Source organism: Dreissena polymorpha, chromosome 2, assembly GCF_020536995.1.
Source record: "Dreissena polymorpha isolate Duluth1 chromosome 2, UMN_Dpol_1.0, whole genome shotgun sequence".
NCBI lineage: Eukaryota > Metazoa > Mollusca > Bivalvia > Myida > Dreissenidae > Dreissena > Dreissena polymorpha.
This window is the reverse complement of record NC_068356.1, coordinates 153,397,033-153,415,193: the sequence shown is the minus strand read 5'-3', so window position 1 is coordinate 153,415,193 and position 18,161 is coordinate 153,397,033. Positions and strand designations below refer to the sequence as shown.

The 18,161-nt window shown below is 33.4% G+C and overlaps 1 long non-coding RNA gene across 34 annotated transcripts in view; it reads left to right on the top strand.

The window, feature by feature from the left end:
* Positions 1 to 14,897, top strand: part of LOC127869508 (uncharacterized) — a 36,184-nt gene extending 21,287 nt beyond the window's left edge. For 22 of the 34 annotated variants that reach the window (XR_008044614.1, XR_008044633.1, XR_008044640.1 and 19 more), the window contains 2 exons: positions 2,849 to 2,969; positions 4,337 to 4,464. This is a non-coding gene — a long non-coding RNA (uncharacterized LOC127869508). Of the gene's footprint in view, positions 1 to 1,361; positions 1,483 to 2,848; positions 3,396 to 4,336; positions 5,723 to 8,917; positions 8,985 to 9,158; positions 9,352 to 9,644; positions 9,741 to 12,295 lie in introns of those variants that run through there. The other 12 variants (XR_008044644.1, XR_008044643.1, XR_008044626.1 and 9 more) reach the window with 8 other exon arrangements.
* Positions 14,898 to 18,161: the final 3,264 nt, after the last annotated feature.

The following is an 18,161-nucleotide window of genomic DNA, read 5'->3' as shown; positions in this document are numbered from 1 at the left end:
GGTCTGAATTCAACGGAATAGAATCTTGAACTTGTTTCTCTACACAGGGCACATGCCTGCAGAAACTTTATAGTTTGAAATACTCCTTTTTTGAAAAGTACACCTTTGTTTTTCCTAGCGTGATTGTTTTTATAACTGTGCTGTGATTTCTTATGGAGTAATCTAATTTTGAATGGTATTTTAATGAATGAATATCAATATTTGGTGCATGTATTATGTAATCATATGGGAATATACATCTGTAAGACTGATTGATAGTGTCAATAATCATTTTAAACATTTGACATATAACTTGTGTGCTTCTCTACTAAATAGAGTCAAATGTTGTGAATAGGAACACTATTTGTTTGATTATTTCTGTTCTGGTTGTTTCCCTTGAATTGTGTGAATTTTTGGAATTACTTTGAAATACAAACAAAACACAGGATACAGTTCAGAAATGTTGCATTTAATTCATTAAACATTATATTTTAATATAACAAAAGCTTTTTGTTTTATTATGCATATATTAAAAAAACTTAATAGCAAAACGCAAAATTTTAAAATTGTGTATATCATACGAAAATTGATACATGTATTCCACAAATGTGTTGCGGTAACAAATCGAACATAATTTTGCATATATCTTTTAACCGCTATGGTTGAGATTATGGAAAACAAAGGGAGGTAATAATGTGAAAACCATTGCTAATTTTAGGAAAATTTCACGTGTGCTGGTTTCGCACTGGAAAACAATGTTTAAACTCATATTTGTGTAATAGCATCTACATTTGCACATTTTCTGAGCTTGAATACTTAAATAAGCAAGATAAGTCTGCAGTTTTGTAGAAAAAGTTGGTAAAAATAGGAAAATTATGCAAAATAGTGGTTTGTAACATGCCGCAAACATAAATTCTCGTTTTCTTCTTATTTGAAGTCATTATGGCAACATATTTCTTCATGTGACACCTAACCGATGAAGAAAGACTAAGATTGAAGCATTTATTTGATAATAAATACGAAATAATAAGTGAATGCCACATCTGGAAGGGGGCGTACACTCCAAGCGTCTATGGTGTTCTGCGGTGTAGTTTCCGCGGCAAAAGGCTAAGGCTTAAAGCTCACCATGCACTATATTATCTTGAAAATAAACATGCCATGTCATCAAAAATGCATGTGTCACATTTATGCCACAGTAAACTTTGTGTCAACATCAAGCACTTAAGTTATGGGCCTCAAAGCATTAACAAAAGGAAAATATGTGCTCATGAAGGTTCCTTATGCACTTGAAAATGTTTTCAAGCTGTGTCTTGTTTACAATGATGTTCTCATAGTCAGATATATTTGCCCACTGTTTCCAATTGTAGCACTTTGATTTTCAGACTGTGGTACTGTTTGATGTGGTCGCAGTTTAATAGGGAGAACGAGTGGACCCCGAGAACGATTACACGCATTCAAGACATCGTTATCCACAGAATCACCCAATCGCACGACACTTTCCAGGTCAGAGTCTGAATTCAACGGAATAGAATCTTGAACTTGTTTCTCTACACAGGGCACATGCCTGCAGAAACTTTATAGTTTGGAAATACTCCTTTTTTGAAAAGTACACCTTTGTTTTTCCTAGCGTGATTGTTTTTATAACTGTGCTGTGATTTCTTATGGAGTAATCTAATTTTGAATGGTATTTTAATGAATGAATATCAATATTTGGTGCATGTATTATGTAATCATATGGGAATATACATCTGTAAGACTGATTGATAGTGTCAATAATCATTTTAAACATTTGACATATAACTTGTGTGCTTCTCTACTAAATAGTGTCAAATGTTGTGAATAGGAACACTATTTGTTTGATTATTTCTGTTCTGGTTGTTTCCCTTGAATTGTGTGAATTTTTGGAATTACTATGAAATACAAACAAAACACAGGATACAGTTCAGAAATGTTGCATTTAATTCATTAAACATTATATTTTAATATAACAAAAGCTTTTTGTTTTATTATGCATATATTAAAAAACTTAATAGCAAAACGCAAAATTTTAAAATTGTGTATATCATACGAAAATTGATACATGTATTCCACAAATGTGTTGCGGTAACAAATCGAACATAATTTTGCATATATCTTTTAACCGCTATGGTTGAGATTATGGAAAACAAAGGGAGGTAATAATGTTAAAACCATTGCTAATTTTAGGAAAATTTCACGTGTGCTGGTTTCGCACTGGAAAACAATGTTTAAACTCATATTTGTGTAATAGCATCTACATTTGCACATTTTCTGAGCTTGAATACTTAAATAAGCAAGATAAGTCTGCAGTTTTGTAGAAAAAGTTGGTAAAAATAGGAAAATTATGCAAAATAGTGGTTTGTAACATGCCGCAAACATAAATTCTCGTTTTCTTCTTATTTGAAGTCATTATGGCAACATATTTCTTCATGTGACACCTAACCGATGAAGAAAGACTAAGATTGAAGCATTTATTTGATAATAAATACGAAATAATAAGTGAATGCCACATCTGGAAGGGGGCGTACACTCCAAGCGTCTATGGTGTTCTGCGGTGTAGTTTCCGCGGCAAAAGGCTAAGGCTTAAAGCTCACCATGCACTATATTATCTTGAAAATAAACATGCCATGTCATCAAAAATGCATGTGTCACATTTATGCCACAGTAAAATTTGTGTCAACATCAAGCACTTAAGTTATGGGCCTCAAAGCATTAACAAAAGGAAAATATGTGCTCATGAAGGTTCCTTATGCACTTGAAAATGTTTTCAAGCTGTGTCTTGTTTACAATGATGTTCTCATAGTCAGATATATTTGCCCACTGTTTCCAATTGTAGCACTTTGATTTTCAGACTGTGGTACTGTTTGATGTGGTCGCAGTTTAATAGGGAGAACGAGTGGACCCCGAGAACGATTACACGCATTCAAGACATCGTTAGCCACAGAATCACCCAATCACACGACACTTTCCAGGTCAGGGTCTGAATTCAACGGAATAGAATCTTGAACTTGTTTCTCTACACAGGGCACATGCCTGCAGAAACTTTATAGTTTGGAAATACTCCTTTTTTGAAAAGTACACCTTTGTTTTTCCTAGCGTGATTGTTTTTATAACTGTGCTGTGATTTCTTATGGAGTGATCTAATTTTGAATGGTATTTAAATGAATGAATATCAATATTTGGTGCATGTATTATGTAATCATATGGGAATATACATCTGTAAGACTGATTGATAGTGTCAATAATCATTTTAAACATTTGACATATAACTTGTGTGCTTCTCTACTAAATAGAGTCAAATGTTGTGAATAGGAACACTATTTGTTTGATTATTTCTGTTCTGGTTGTTTCCCTTGAATTGTGTGAATTTTTGGAATTACTATGAAATACAAACAAAACACAGGATACAGTTCAGAAATGTTGCATTTAATTCATGAAACATTATATTTTAATATAACAAAAGCTTTTTGTTTTATTATGCATATATTAAAAAACTTAATAGCAAAACGCAAAATTTTAAAATTGTGTATATCATACGAAAATTGATACATGTATTCCACAAATGTGTTGCGGTAACAAATCGAACATAATTTTGCATATATCTTTTAACCGCTATGGTTGAGATTATGGAAAACAAAGGGAGGTAATAATGTTAAAACCATTGCTAATTTTAGGAAAATTTCACGTGTGCTGGTTTCGCACTGGAAAACAATGTTTAAACTCATATTTGTGTAATAGCATCTACATTTGCACATTTTCTGAGCTTGAATACTTAAATAAGCAAGATAAGTCTGCAGTTTTGTAGAAAAAAGTTGGTAAAAATAGGAAAATTATGCAAAATAGTGGTTTGTAACATGCCGCAAACATAAATTCTCTTTTTCTTCTTATTTGAAGTCATTATGGCAACATATTTCTTCATGTGACACCTAACCGATGAAGAAAGACTAAGATTGAAGCATTTATTTGATAATAAATACGAAATAATAAGTGAATGCCACATCTGGAAGGGGGCGTACACTCCAAGCGTCTATGGTGTTCTGCGGTGTAGTTTCCGCGGCAAAAGGCTTAGGCTTAAAGCTCACCATGCACTATATTATCTTGAAAATAAACATGCCATGTCATCAAAAATGCATGTGTCACATTTATGCCACAGTAAACTTTGTGTCAACATCAAGCACTTAAGTTATGGGCCTCAAAGCATTAACAAAAGGAAAATATGTGCTCATGAAGGTTCCTTATGCACTTGAAAATGTTTTCAAGCTGTGTCTTGTTACAATGATGTTCTCATAGTCAGATATATATTGCCCACTGTTTCCAATTGTAGCACTTTGATTTTCAGACTGTGGTACTGTTTGATGTGGTCGCAGTTTAATAGGGAGAACGAGTGGACCCCGAGAACGATTACACGCATTCAAGACATCGTTAGCCACAGAATCACCAAATCGCACGACACTTTCCAGGTCAGGGTCTGAATTCAACGGAATAGAATCTTGAACTTGTTTCTCTACACAGGGCACATGCCTGCAGAAACTTTATAGTTTGGAAATACTCCTTTTTTGAAAAGTACACCTTTGTTTTTCCTAGCGTGATTGTTTTTATAACTGTGCTGTGATTTCTTATGGAGTGATCTAATTTTGAATGGTATTTTAATGAATGAATATCAATATTTGGTGCATGTATTATGTAATCATATGGGAATATACATCTGTAAGACTGATTGATAGATAGTGTCAATAATCATTTTAAACATTTGACATATAACTTGTGTGCTTCTCTACTAAATAGAGTCAAATGTTGTGAATAGGAACACTATTTGTTTGATTATTTCTGTTCTGGTTGTTTCCCTTGAATTGTGTGAATTTTTGGAATTACTATGAAATACAAACAAAACACAGGATACAGTTCAGAAATGTTGCATTTAATTCATTAAACATTATATTTTAATATAACAAAAGCTTTTTGTTTTATTATGCATATATTAAAAAACTTAAGGTGGCAGGGGATATATCAGTGAAAGGGGGGTCAATGAAAATTACATATCTTTAGGGTAGGTGTTACCTATGGTCTTTAAAAATCAATAGGTATTTATAAGATGTATTTCTTGTGTTAGGTTGTAGAAAGAATGTCTCAAAATTTTGGAAAAAAACATTACAACTAGCCACAGCTCCCTAGCAAGGAAATTTTGAATCTTCAAAAAGGAGGTTTTCACTTTTGTCGGAAGTCAATATTTCACGCTGCAGAAACAGAACAAAATTTTGAAGGTAAATTGTGAAAAATCTAAACGTATGGGAGACACTTTTCTAGGCAAATAAACAAAGCACAGGGATGAAATTAGTGAGTAATGTAGCCAAAACTAGGATTGCATTCTGTTTGAATGTTCTGTGCATGCCATGAAATGGGTCAAATTTCTCAATTTTTCATTAAAAATGAGGTGGTCGGGGGGAAAGATCAAGGGCCATAGTTTCACAAGTGAAGAAGCCAGCCTTGTCTTTGGTTGTATTTTCAATGTATATTGCCTATGCTATGACACTGACACAAAAAGGCTTTCTTGTGTCACTTTCTGTTTTGATGCAATGGATTTGACTGTTTGCGGCCTTTCGGAACTCGAAATTTGGTCAAAAATATATCCCCTGCCCCCTAACTATTTACGTATTCAAGTCTTCATGTAGAAGCCTGGTGGTACCGCGCATCGGTGTATTAAGCCATTGTCCTCATTTAAAAAGGTGTGAATGTAATAAAACAAAGAAAACAAATCAGTTCGTTATTAGTGTACCTTTTTCAGATATAATTAAGCTTAACTGTGATATAATTAATATGATAATAGGTGCTGCCTTATTTATGGACAAAAGCTTATTTGATGTTTGTTTAAGATAACATGGGTAATATATGTCTGCACATTATCGTGCAACAAAACATTTAAATTCTTTATATAACAATATGTAATTGATCAAAATAAAGAAGTGAAACTCCAGCTGCTGGAGCAGTATTGAATTCTCATTAAAAACAATTAGTTGGGCAAAGCAATAAAATGTAATTTGTTTTAATCAAAAAACAAGTTTATGAAGCTATGCCACATATATATATATATATATATATATATATATATATATATATATATATATATATATATGTGACGTCGTCAGCAGAAATCAGTACAAACGCGGTCGACGTTATTTTAAGCTACACGTGATTGAAGCGCGGCGTTATAAAAATGGAAATAAAGTTATAATTATATTATGAAAAAACTATTGAAACTTGAGATATATGTATATTTTCGAAGAATGAAATGCCCCCGAGCTCTGATCGACAATGTACACTTATAATTTTTTATTTGGTTGGAAGTAACCGTTGCTTTGTTGAGCGACCTCTACTAAAAATGGCGTGTCGTAATTAGCCTGCGAATTGATAGCTAAAGAAACTTCAGCGTACAGTTTATATAGTATTGACATACCTGAAGCTAACCCCGTATCGAAAGTCAACCAGAGTCGTAACATATTTATGTCACGCTATAAATCAAAGAATGCTCATTTTCTTGGATACATTTCTAGATATATTGGTGAATGAATATAGATTACTGCATCGAGGAATACCTTAAGGTTCAAATGTTTCGAATGCATCTTACAATATATGAAAATAACTCTCATCAGTCTGAAATTCACAATTTTGACGCCATTGTCGCTTTGTCACGTGACGAGTTTTCATTTGGATACTTTCGGATCGACCTTGACAGTTTATGCTGAAATGGTAAACATTACTTTCGTTTTCTGAAATCTATTATTTGTGATTAACAACTTGCGTCTGGTGGATTATAAGACTGATTTCAGTGTGAATCAGGTACTTTAAAATAATATTCACGTTGAGTTTGTATTTACACTACAATCTGTTTATAACAACAAGCAAGAATAATCTTAAATACCGGAAAATGTCATTCTGAATTTGGACCGGTCTTTGTTAACTGTCCACTTTTCGGGAATTTCTGTTTGACTTTCCTTATAGGGTTGGTCCATAACTATAAAGTCGCGCCAGTCAAAAATCATAAAAAGCGACATTTAAAGTTATGGTAGCCAGAACTAGCGCATTGACATTGTTCACCGTTTGTTTGCGAGTTCCTTTGGAATAAATTGTCAATCAATCCTGACAATAATTTCTTCAATTAAAGGATCGTAGTTAAAATCAGGTTAGATATTTTAATAAACTTGACAATCATTAATTTTGGTAAACAATGGTCCTATTTAGTGAACATTGAAAATGAAACTGTTAACCCGGAAGTAAAATACTTCGCTACGAAAACTTTGTTGTTGGTTACAAAATGTAATGGCGCACTTATTTAAATTGTAAATATGTCACAAGAAAGTTCAGCAAGCACGATCCCATATGAAATCTCACAGGGCCAGGATGATATTTTTTATTGAAGATTTGAATTTGGTTGACAACTTGACATTAATATTTTCAAAACAGACCATCAAGCATTATAAATGATATTACAAGCCATGTATTAGAACTATTAAAATGAAAATGTGCCCTCTTCAGATTCTGATGAAGACATTAACTATGAGTCAAACTGTTCAGAAACAGAATAATCAGGATTCAGCGTAGGTAAAGAAACTTCAGCGTACAGTTTATATAGTATTGACAGACCTGTACGCTGAAGCCAACCCCGTATCGAAAGTCAACCAGAGTCATAACATATTTATGTCACGCTATAAATCAAAGAAAGCTCATTTTCTTGGATACATTTCTACATATATTGGTGAATGAATATAAATTACTGCATCGGGGATTATTTTAAGGTTCAAATATTTCAAATGCATCTTACAATATATGAAAATAACTCTCATCAGTCTGAAATTCACAATTTTGACGCCATTGTCGCTTTGTCACATGACGAGTTTTCATTTGGATACTTTCGGATCGACCTTGACATTTTTCCTGAAATTGTAAACATTACTTTCGTTTTCTGAAATCTATTATTTCTTATAAACAACTTACGTCTGGTGGATTATAAGACTCATTTCAGTGTGAATCAGGTAGTTTTAAATAATATTTACTTTGAGTTTGTATTTACACTACAATTTGTTTACAAAACAAGCCAGAATAATCTAAAATACTGGGAAATGTCATTTTGAATTTGAAAACACTTGGCACATGGTATGTTACTAAAAATAGAAATAACGTCATATGACAGTGAAATCTCTGGAGATTCGCATTTCAAGTAAGTCTGTCACATCGCTGTTTTTTCTCGATATGTAAAAGCAGAATAGATAATTTTAAATGTTTAAGATAGAATTTTGTGAAAGAATATATCAGTTAAATGTGAAAAATGTCAATCTTTCCAATCAATTGGTTGATTTGGGCCAATAACTGCATTAAAAAGCTGTTTTGGACCAGTCTTTGTTCACTGTCAACTTTTCGGGAATTTCTGGTTGACTTTCCTAATGGGGTTGGTCCATAACTATAAAGTCGCGCCAGTCAAAAATCATAAAAAGCGACATTTAAAGTTATGGTAGCCGGAACTAGATTCAGCGCTAAATGAGACAGATGGAGTGTCTGTCCCTATTGAGCAATTCTTGTTTGATTTAAACAATTAAAGGAACAAGAAAAGCAAAACAAATTCCAAATTCTAACATGTGGCTGTTATTCATTTCATAACAAACCGTGCAGCGATGTCATTGACTTTCAACAAGCAATCTCTTTTAGACAATACTGCTATGAACTCACTCGTGATAAATTGGATTAAGTAATAAAAGCCCACTTGATAACGCTCAGACTTTACGAAACTCCTAAAGACACTTAATTATTATGATTATTATTAATGATGATTATTATTATTGCGTTATTTTGTTATATTGCTATGAAGTTAAGTGAAAGATATTTATCTTTTCAATCTTGACAATTGTTTTAAAAACTTAATATATCTTAGGTTGGACCAAACTACTTCAAGACTGCGAAAAAATGTGAAGTCTTTGGTGTTTGCTGTGAAGGTACAGGTAGGTGTGATTATTAATATCTTGATCAGTTACATGTCCCATATTGTTCTTAAATATGCAAAAATGTGTTGGTGTGACTGTCATTATTTTAGGCGAAATATGAAATACCTATTTCTGTATCAAATAACAATTATAGTCAGTTTGCTCTTATTTTCATTTTTTGTTCTTTTGCAGGAAAACAGGTGTTTTACTTGGCGAATGAGGGTGAATCACCCGGGAAAGGCGCCAACACTGTTGTTAGCTATGTGCATTACTAGCATTATCACTACGGACCAGAGGAGAAAGAGGCAGTTTTCTACTTTGACAACTGCTGAACAAAATAAGAACAACTGTGTACTTTGGTATGCATTGTGGAGAGTTAGTGTTGGTAAGAACTTTAACTTATGCATACAATGTTATTGCATGAAAACTTGGTTCCATTTTTGCATCTTAAAGGATAAAATTTTGAAAAAAATTCACTCCTTATTTACATATTATTATGTTAAAATAGATTTCATATTAATCAATGGAATATTTGATATTAAACATGTTTGGGAATGCTTTTTGTTTGGTTAACAAATAAGAGGGCTTAGAAAAGTTATAATATTTGTGTTTAAGTTTTATTCGTTTTTTTACAGATTGTGAAAATGATATGTTAATATTCTTTCCATTTTCAATTAGGACTGCACACTCGAATGAGATACTCGATGATGTTGACTGCGGCCACATCAAGTTCTAGTCTGATTGGCATTTTAGATTATGGAAGTCAAAGTGTAGGTATATTCATCAGTAGATAATGATTTACCATCTGATAATGTTAGTTTACATATTGTAGTGTTATTTCCAGGCCGTTTTAGCGTGGCAAATCGCCATGCCCCTTTTTTGTAGCGCCACGCTGCCCCTTTCAAAGCCATTTAGCGCCACACTGTCCTTTCCAAAGGCCGCCCCCCTGCCCTTTCATGAGCACCTGCTGTTTTCTGTCCATATTGATAACATTGCCTCTTGACCAAATTTCTAAGCCGACTAGTATCAGATTATGGCCTTCGAGACAGCGCGTTTGTGAATTAGTCATGCGTGAATAACCCCATGTCAGTATCAATCGATATGTTATACCACTAATCGGTCGGTAATGCGTATTCCTCCACGATAAAATCGTGGACTGTTACTTAGGAGACTTTTGATGAAAAGCTTGATGTTATCCTCGTGGCATTTCATACATTATTCAGTTATATCAAAACATATATTGTATCCATAATTACATTTAAAAACACATACAAATTAAGTATTTAACGATATCGTCTTTAAGATAATTAATTATTGAATTTATTACTGAGACGTATACTAATTAAACAAAATGAGAATCGCGTATTAGGCCGACGTATAAGACGGTTTTACGTTGCTATGCGCACCTGTCACTTACATCATTTGACATTTTGACAACACGGCGGACATACAGAATTAAATTGCGACTCGGCAAACATGGCAAATAACGTTGTAAACGATGGAATTAACGATGGAGATTATACATTCAGAAGGAAATAATGAAATGTCTGTTATAATCAACGGTGCATAAACTTGTTTTTGATAGCAACAACATACTTATTTGTAATCTACTCAGTGGGTGTATCACGATATGCACGGAAACGAGTGCTTGCATATTGTTTGCGATCAGTTTACTCGCAATATTAAACATCTGCCAAGATTATCGTTAGAAATGGAATAAGACAAATATGGTTTCATTTATATGTTAGTGGATCTGTGTATAATCAGATTCATATGCATATATTGCTTTATTTTCCCCACGTTTTTCGGAGAAAAAGTGGAGATATTGTGGTGATGTGCGTCTGTCCGTCCGTCCGTCCTGGCCACCTCAGGGTTTTTTTTCCACTCTTTGGGAAGATAGCCCATGGCTTTGGAATTGGGAATTTTATCTGCATTTTCATGAAATTGGGAAAATAATTCATTAGCCTTTTTTTCCACACGAAAAGTCCACTGATTAGGGAAATACTAAATTTGATTTAACTCTTTATAATCATTCAAATTAAAAGAAAAAGATAATATAATACTTTGTTAGATGTAATTGAATTAAAATTGAGATAAAATACACATAAGACTTCTTTCTAAAAAAAAAAAAAAAAAAATTTTTTTTTTTTTGGCAATTGTGAATTTTTTGCCACATTTTGGGAACAAAGTATACTTTTTGGGATTGGGAACATAGCCGAATTTCGGCTTTAAAATCGGGCCAAAAAAAAACCTGCACCTGCTCCTCCTACACTATTAGCACTATAACCTTAAAACTTACATACATGGTAGCTATGAGCATATGTGCGACGGTGACAGTGACGGAATTTTGATCTGACCCCTGGGTCAAAAGTTATGGGGGTTGGGGCGGGGCCGGGTCAGAGATTTGCACTTTTTTGTTTATGTTATTTTACATTAACTTCTTCATTTCTGCACCGATTTACTTCAAATTGATACTGAGCCTCTCTAATGACAATACAGTCAATCTCAACTATGCATGGCCCAATTACCAACCCTGGGGCGCCCCGGCCACATAGGCCACGCCCACCCAAAATTACCTTTTACTATAATTTCTTCATTTCTATACCGATTCACTTCAAATTGATACTGAACTTCTCTTATGACAATACAGTCAATCTCAACTATGCATGGCCCCACTACCAACCCTGGGGCGCCCCTGCGTCAAACATGCGGCGTGGGGATACGCGTCGGCCTCTGCCGCGCCATTTCTAGTTATGTTTGTCGTGCTGTACACTGTATTGAAACAGCATGGAACTTAAATGTACATTGCAAGGTAATTATATTAATATAAATCAAAGTAGGTTAAATACATCAATTACTATATACCATTAAATGTGCTTGTTTATATTTTATGTTTTCCACAACTGCCTCTGATGCGATTACATGTTTCTCCCTCATTCAGGTATTTACGGAACGTTTTTGCCCTTTTTTGCCTAGACTGCGCACTAAAATGCCCTTTTTGAAAGTAATGCGCCATGCCCCTTTGTCCTCCTGGGAAAAACAATATATTGCAATGAGCACTGGCAAAATTATTACTTCCGGTATTCATAAGAAATGTTTTTAATACATGGACTTATTCCCATCTTTGTGAAGTGGCCTTTGGCCCCTCATTTTGTGAAAAAATTGAGTTGAGAACTGTTCTAAATTGTGAAAAAAATAGTTTTGTTAAATAGTTAAATTGTGAACATTTGAGTTACAAGCTTATCAAATGTTTGAAAAACTGCCATTCTCTAAGAAGGAAATAAAGCTCTGCAATATTTAACCAATGTTCATGCCTCACACTTTTCCAGACTTTGTGATGCAGAGACCATCGATGCTGTTGCTGAGACTGTATCCACCTCCTCAAGGTCTGGACTTAATGTGCCGCACATGATTGGTGATTCGGAAAAGCCTGTGCACCTATACGATTGGAAAACTTTTCTTGCCCAGTTGTTCATACCCTTGAAGAACATTTGAAAGTACCAACATTTTCTCATTGATGCTGGTAAACCAGGCTTGGTATTTTGTAAAACAAGTGAAAAATCTACAGTTGAAACTCACTGTTTGTTAAACTTTAAAGAGTGCTGACCTCTTACCATCAATGTCTAGCCAGTCTTGCCCAGCCTGAATTAAAGGACCTTGACTCAGTATCGCCTGACAATGGTACCTTTATGAGGAAATAGGGCAGTTTTTTTTAATCAGACCTCAGTAGACAAGCTACCTGTCCCAAGCCGAATAAAAAAACAACAAAACTGTCTGTGTAATTCAGAAGTTGCAAAAAACATGTGCCCTGTCCTATCTTTGTTTGTTTTAAGGTTGAAAATTGTATGATCCTGTTTGTCAAATAGCCTTAGATTATTTGTTTTCATTACCAAGTTATATGTTATTGTTTACCATAAAAACTGTTCATTGGTGAACTTTCCAGCAACAATTACTAGTGTGAAAATTGTAATATTAAATTGGCCTGTGGCATGGTTTTTTCTAAATTGAAACTTATGATGTGATCCTATTTATGTAAAATGTCATGTCTTGAAACATGTTTTATAAAAATTGTCAAAACATTTAGCCATATAAATAAACCACTATCCATGTGTGTTCATTTATTATGACAGGTGGTAATATATAAGTTTTGTTGAAGCTCATCATACCCATGATTGCGAAACCCATTTACATGTAAAATAAGAATGTTGGTTGCTATGGAAACATTATTTTGGCATTTACTTATGTGTTGATGGAATTAATTCTATTTATATGATAATGGTATTATGTTTATTTTAACTGATTTATAGAAGGTATCTTTTAATGCCTTAAAAATAATACATGTTCATCTTTAATTGTTCTGAATTTGAAGTACATGTTGTTATGCCCCCCTTCAAAGAAGAGGGGGTATATTGCTTTGCACATGTCGGTCTGTCGGTTGGTCTGTCGGTCGGTTGGTCCCTCCACCAGGTGGTTTCCGGATGATAACTCAAGAACGCTTGGGCCTAGGATCATGAAACTTCATAGGTACATTGATCATGACTCGCAGATGACCCCTATTGATTTTGAAGTCACTAGGTCAAAGGTAAAGGTCACGGTGACCGGAAATAGTAAAATGGTTTCCGAATAATAACTCAAGAACGCTTAGGCCTAGGATCATGAAACTTGATAATTAGATTGATCATGACTCGCAGGTGACCCCTAATGATTTTCAGGTCACTAGGTCAAAGGTCAAGGTCACAGTGACCAGAAATAGTAAAATGGTTTCCGGATGATAACTCAAGAACGCTTAGGCCTAGGATAATGAAACTTGATAGGTAGATTGATCATAACTCGCAGATGACCCCTATTGATTTTCAGGTCACTAGGTCAAAGCTCAAGGTCACGGTGACTCGAAATAGTAAAATGGTTTCCGGATGATAACTCAAAAACGCTTTTGCCAAGAATCATGAAACTTTGTAGGTAGATTGATAATGGCTGGCAGATGACCCCTATTGATTTTCAGGTCACTAGGTCAAAGGTCAAGGTCACGGTTACCCGAAATAGTAAAATGGTTTCCGGATGATAACTCAAGAACGCTTACGGCTAGGATCATGAAACTTCATAGGTACATTGATCATGACTGGCAGATGACCCCTATAGATTTTCAGCTCACTAGGTCAAAGGTCAAGGTCACAGTGACAAAAAACATATTCACACAATGGCTGTCACTACAACGGAGAGCCCATATGGGGGGCATGCATGTTTTACAAACAGCCCTTGTTATTATTTGTGTTAATTTATGGCGGTTTTACTATGTTGGTTTCGTAAACAAATTGTAGTTAAATTTTTTGGTCAAATAATGTTGTTCTTTGTCATGTTTGCTATATATGGGAAAGGATTTACTAATAAAATTAGGTGTTTTTGCTGTTCAAAACAGTAAAAATGGATATTTTATCTATTTGTTGCCATGGTTACCATGGTTACCATCAGCAAAATGTCTGTACATTAAAACTTTTACCAGCATATATGTATGGCACTATTAAATTACATATATGATGTTTACGTTGTGCAAAGTCTTAAAGGGATTGAAATCAATACACTGTAAAATATGTGGATCTTTTAAAAAAAAACGGCATGTTGCACTTTTACTCAACCTATTTTCTTAGATTCTTTGTGTTACTATGTATTAAATAAACACCATGTTGAAATAAAGATCATTGACTGTGAGCAGTTTAATCATATATTTGACAAAAACGTAAATATTTAGTTTTTTTCCTGATATTTAAACAATTTTAATGAAATTAATGAATTTTATGTAAATTCGTTACCATAGCAACCGCTGTATTTTAATGATTGCTTTTGTTCGCACATAAAATGTAAAAATCATGGTCAGTGTAGCTAATGCATTGAATCTATGTGTGAATGCTATACGGTAAATACATGTATACTGTATTTACAAAAGAGTTTGTTGTCAATGTCATTATATAGAAAACCATTATTTAGCTATAAGATCGTATAAAGGGTGCATGTGTTCAAAACTTAATATCTCAAAAACTATTATAGATAGAAAACTAAAATTTTGGATTTGTCATATGCTTGCATTCATCTTTAACAAAATGACAAAAAACGAAAATGTGATTTTTCCTCGTTTGTACTGATTTCTGTAGCCTATGACACACACATATATATATATATATATATATATATATATATATATATATATATATATATATATATATATATATATAATATAACTGTTTTCAAACTCTTAAATATGTATTTTAATTTTTGTTCACTTTTAAAAACTTGTAAGAATTAAAAAAAAAAATCTCGTGAAACTGTTTTTTATTGATGTTGTACATATGCAAGTATGTCATTTATGTTTTAGGGCGAGATTATTTCTAAAACTAGATGGGATTTTATTAAACTTAAGCTTTAAAAAAGCAAGGTGCCGTACTTCAATGCTTGCGGGAGTGTTTGCATCTATCTTGAAAGAAGTGCTTACCACTCATTCACTGCGCAAAATCACACAGACGAGAAATGTCGCCTTTGGACACAATACTCTTTGCATATCTTTCTCACTGTTATAGAAGTCAGATTTATGATGTCGACCCACATCATAAGCTTATTGCTTAATATATGAGTGTACCTGTCGCTTTATTTGTGAGACTAACACAAAATAAACAACAACATACTTATTATCACGAATGAAGTGTTATCAACAAGCATATTAAATCATCTACCAAAACCATAGTTAAATAAAATATTATATAATCAAATACTTTTCACCTAAAATTAAATGCATTATTTCGTTTATTTTCATTGCATTTAATTCATTTTCATCTTTTTAGAGTACATATATTCAATCATTATGGAAGGTGGCATTAAACATATAGACAGCAGCTGCTTATTTCATGTAAATGAATCAGTTTCCAAATGAACATGATTATAAAATAACAACCCGATTATTAAACTGCATGTACATCCGAATTGATTAAAGTCAAGTTTTTGTGTGTTCAAGCTCATAAACAAAATAACACATTCAGTATGTTCATGAAATCCCTAATCTTCTCACCCTTGTTACTGTGCACTCAACACATGGAATATTAGACAAACTCTTATGAGATTGCATATATTCGGATAAGTTTCTACCACGCGTTTGTTAGTTAAAAAACATTCTCGGCTATGGTACTAAATGTCAATGAGTTCAATTAGTCAAAGATGTAGAACGAAAAGAAGACTCCACTCTGCCAGTACGCCTTTTGTGGAGAAACAATAACAAGCAGACATCAAATAAAATGCAAACCATATCCTACACTTTCGCTATTTATAATATGGTCTTCAAAAAATTATCAGAGACAAATGACAAGACTTAAATTCTGCTTTTCGCTTATTTGCATTTGTTCCAAAGTGTCAGCATAATGTGCAAAATAATTATGGTAATACACAACATGGTGTGCCAAATGATTGTTTAGGCGAGGATTACAAATAATAGGTATGAGTTCAAGTGTACAACACACTATTTTGTAATTAAAATATTGCAAAGTGTGCTACTGGCACTGCATAATGCCTATTTATAATTAAGCAAAAATTAACATTCATTTATATTATAAACACGAAATTTTATACTAAAATAACTTAGTAGATATTGCTTAATTTGCAATGTATTACTCAAAGTCATCAGCACACATCAAAATGGTCTCTAAACGTAGTGTGCTTTTTTATTGTGGCATACATTTTAATAACTAATAGAAGTACAGAAAAATGTCTATAGCTGCGTGGGAACCATCATTGTTAGTATCAACAATTCATTTGACGTGCCTGATATTTGCAAATTGTTAATTTCACTATTCTTTCGCATTGTTTTCACATCTAATATTTTTTAAGCTGTATATTCATTTTGCTTACAGACAAACAAAGTCTCTTCACAATAATTGCAGTTTCTTTACAGTCCACTAACGTTGAACATTACAGAGTCACAATTGCTAATATTTCAGTCCCGGTCAAGCTTGATAGGTCCAGAATTGCTTCGTTGTTGAGTATTAAACACGCAGTCAGTTTTGCTCAGCATAATGCTGCATGGAATGAGTGAAGCTCAGCATTTGACCGAGTAGCTTCTTAAAGAAAATCAAAAAGAATCCATAAGATGTACAGATTAATTAGTCTATTTCCAATCTTTATGTAAGCACATTTTGATTTTTTACAGTTTGAAACAGTTTGGTACGAAAATTATCGAGTACGAGTCGGAGATGCAATATTGTTTACAATCACAACGTAACTTAATACACGACAAAAGAAAGGGTCTTTAGAATAATCATGTATAATATACTCAAGAAATAACTCCAAAACTTAAAATAAAATGATAACTTTTTTGTTTAATTAGTTTGACTGAATAACACTGACGTTAAATTTAAAATCGGTGAAAAATTTCTTTGTGACGAAAACAGTTTCCATTTTATCAAAGGTAATCTTTAGCAATATAATTATAGATTGATGTTTTATGTAACCAAACGCAATATTTCAATTGAATAATTACTTACCAGTCGAGTGTATTCCATTTATTTATTTGATTTCAACAATGTTAACATCCACCAGAAAGTCGGTTTCAATTTTCACTTCTTAATGACGTATTAACGAAAGCAGTGACATCACACAGACGTACAGTTGTCGACGAAAGAAACGCGGCCGTTTATGTTGTGAATAAATCAAACTTTTAAAACAATTGTTTATTTATTTAAATGGATAATATTAACTATAGAATATTGGATTCATTGAAGAAGTAAATTCGAGACTAATCTTATTCGATAATGTGCACCGGAAGTACGCAAAACAATTTAGACGGGTTATCTTTTCTAAGATTGTGCTCACACCATTTAGTGCATGTGCAATTTGCGATGCATTATGGGAAACAGGAGGCGTTACACAAGGAGGCACCCAGACGATTTTTTTTTCGGAGAAAATAATATAATGCAAGGAGATAGAGTACCATTCGCTACAAAATAATGAATTTCTTGTCGTATCTTGCCTGAGGTATGCAAATACATTCAATATGGCATTTGTCGGTGTGTCTATGTTGCTACATCGGTCAAGAAAACTGCCCATGCATCGCGAAAATAGATGACGCGGATAGAATTTATTTGACTCTGTTAGGTATGTGACTTATGTCTTTAGTTATGTCAAAAATTCTATATGTATGAGCGGTTAACGCCCTTCGTG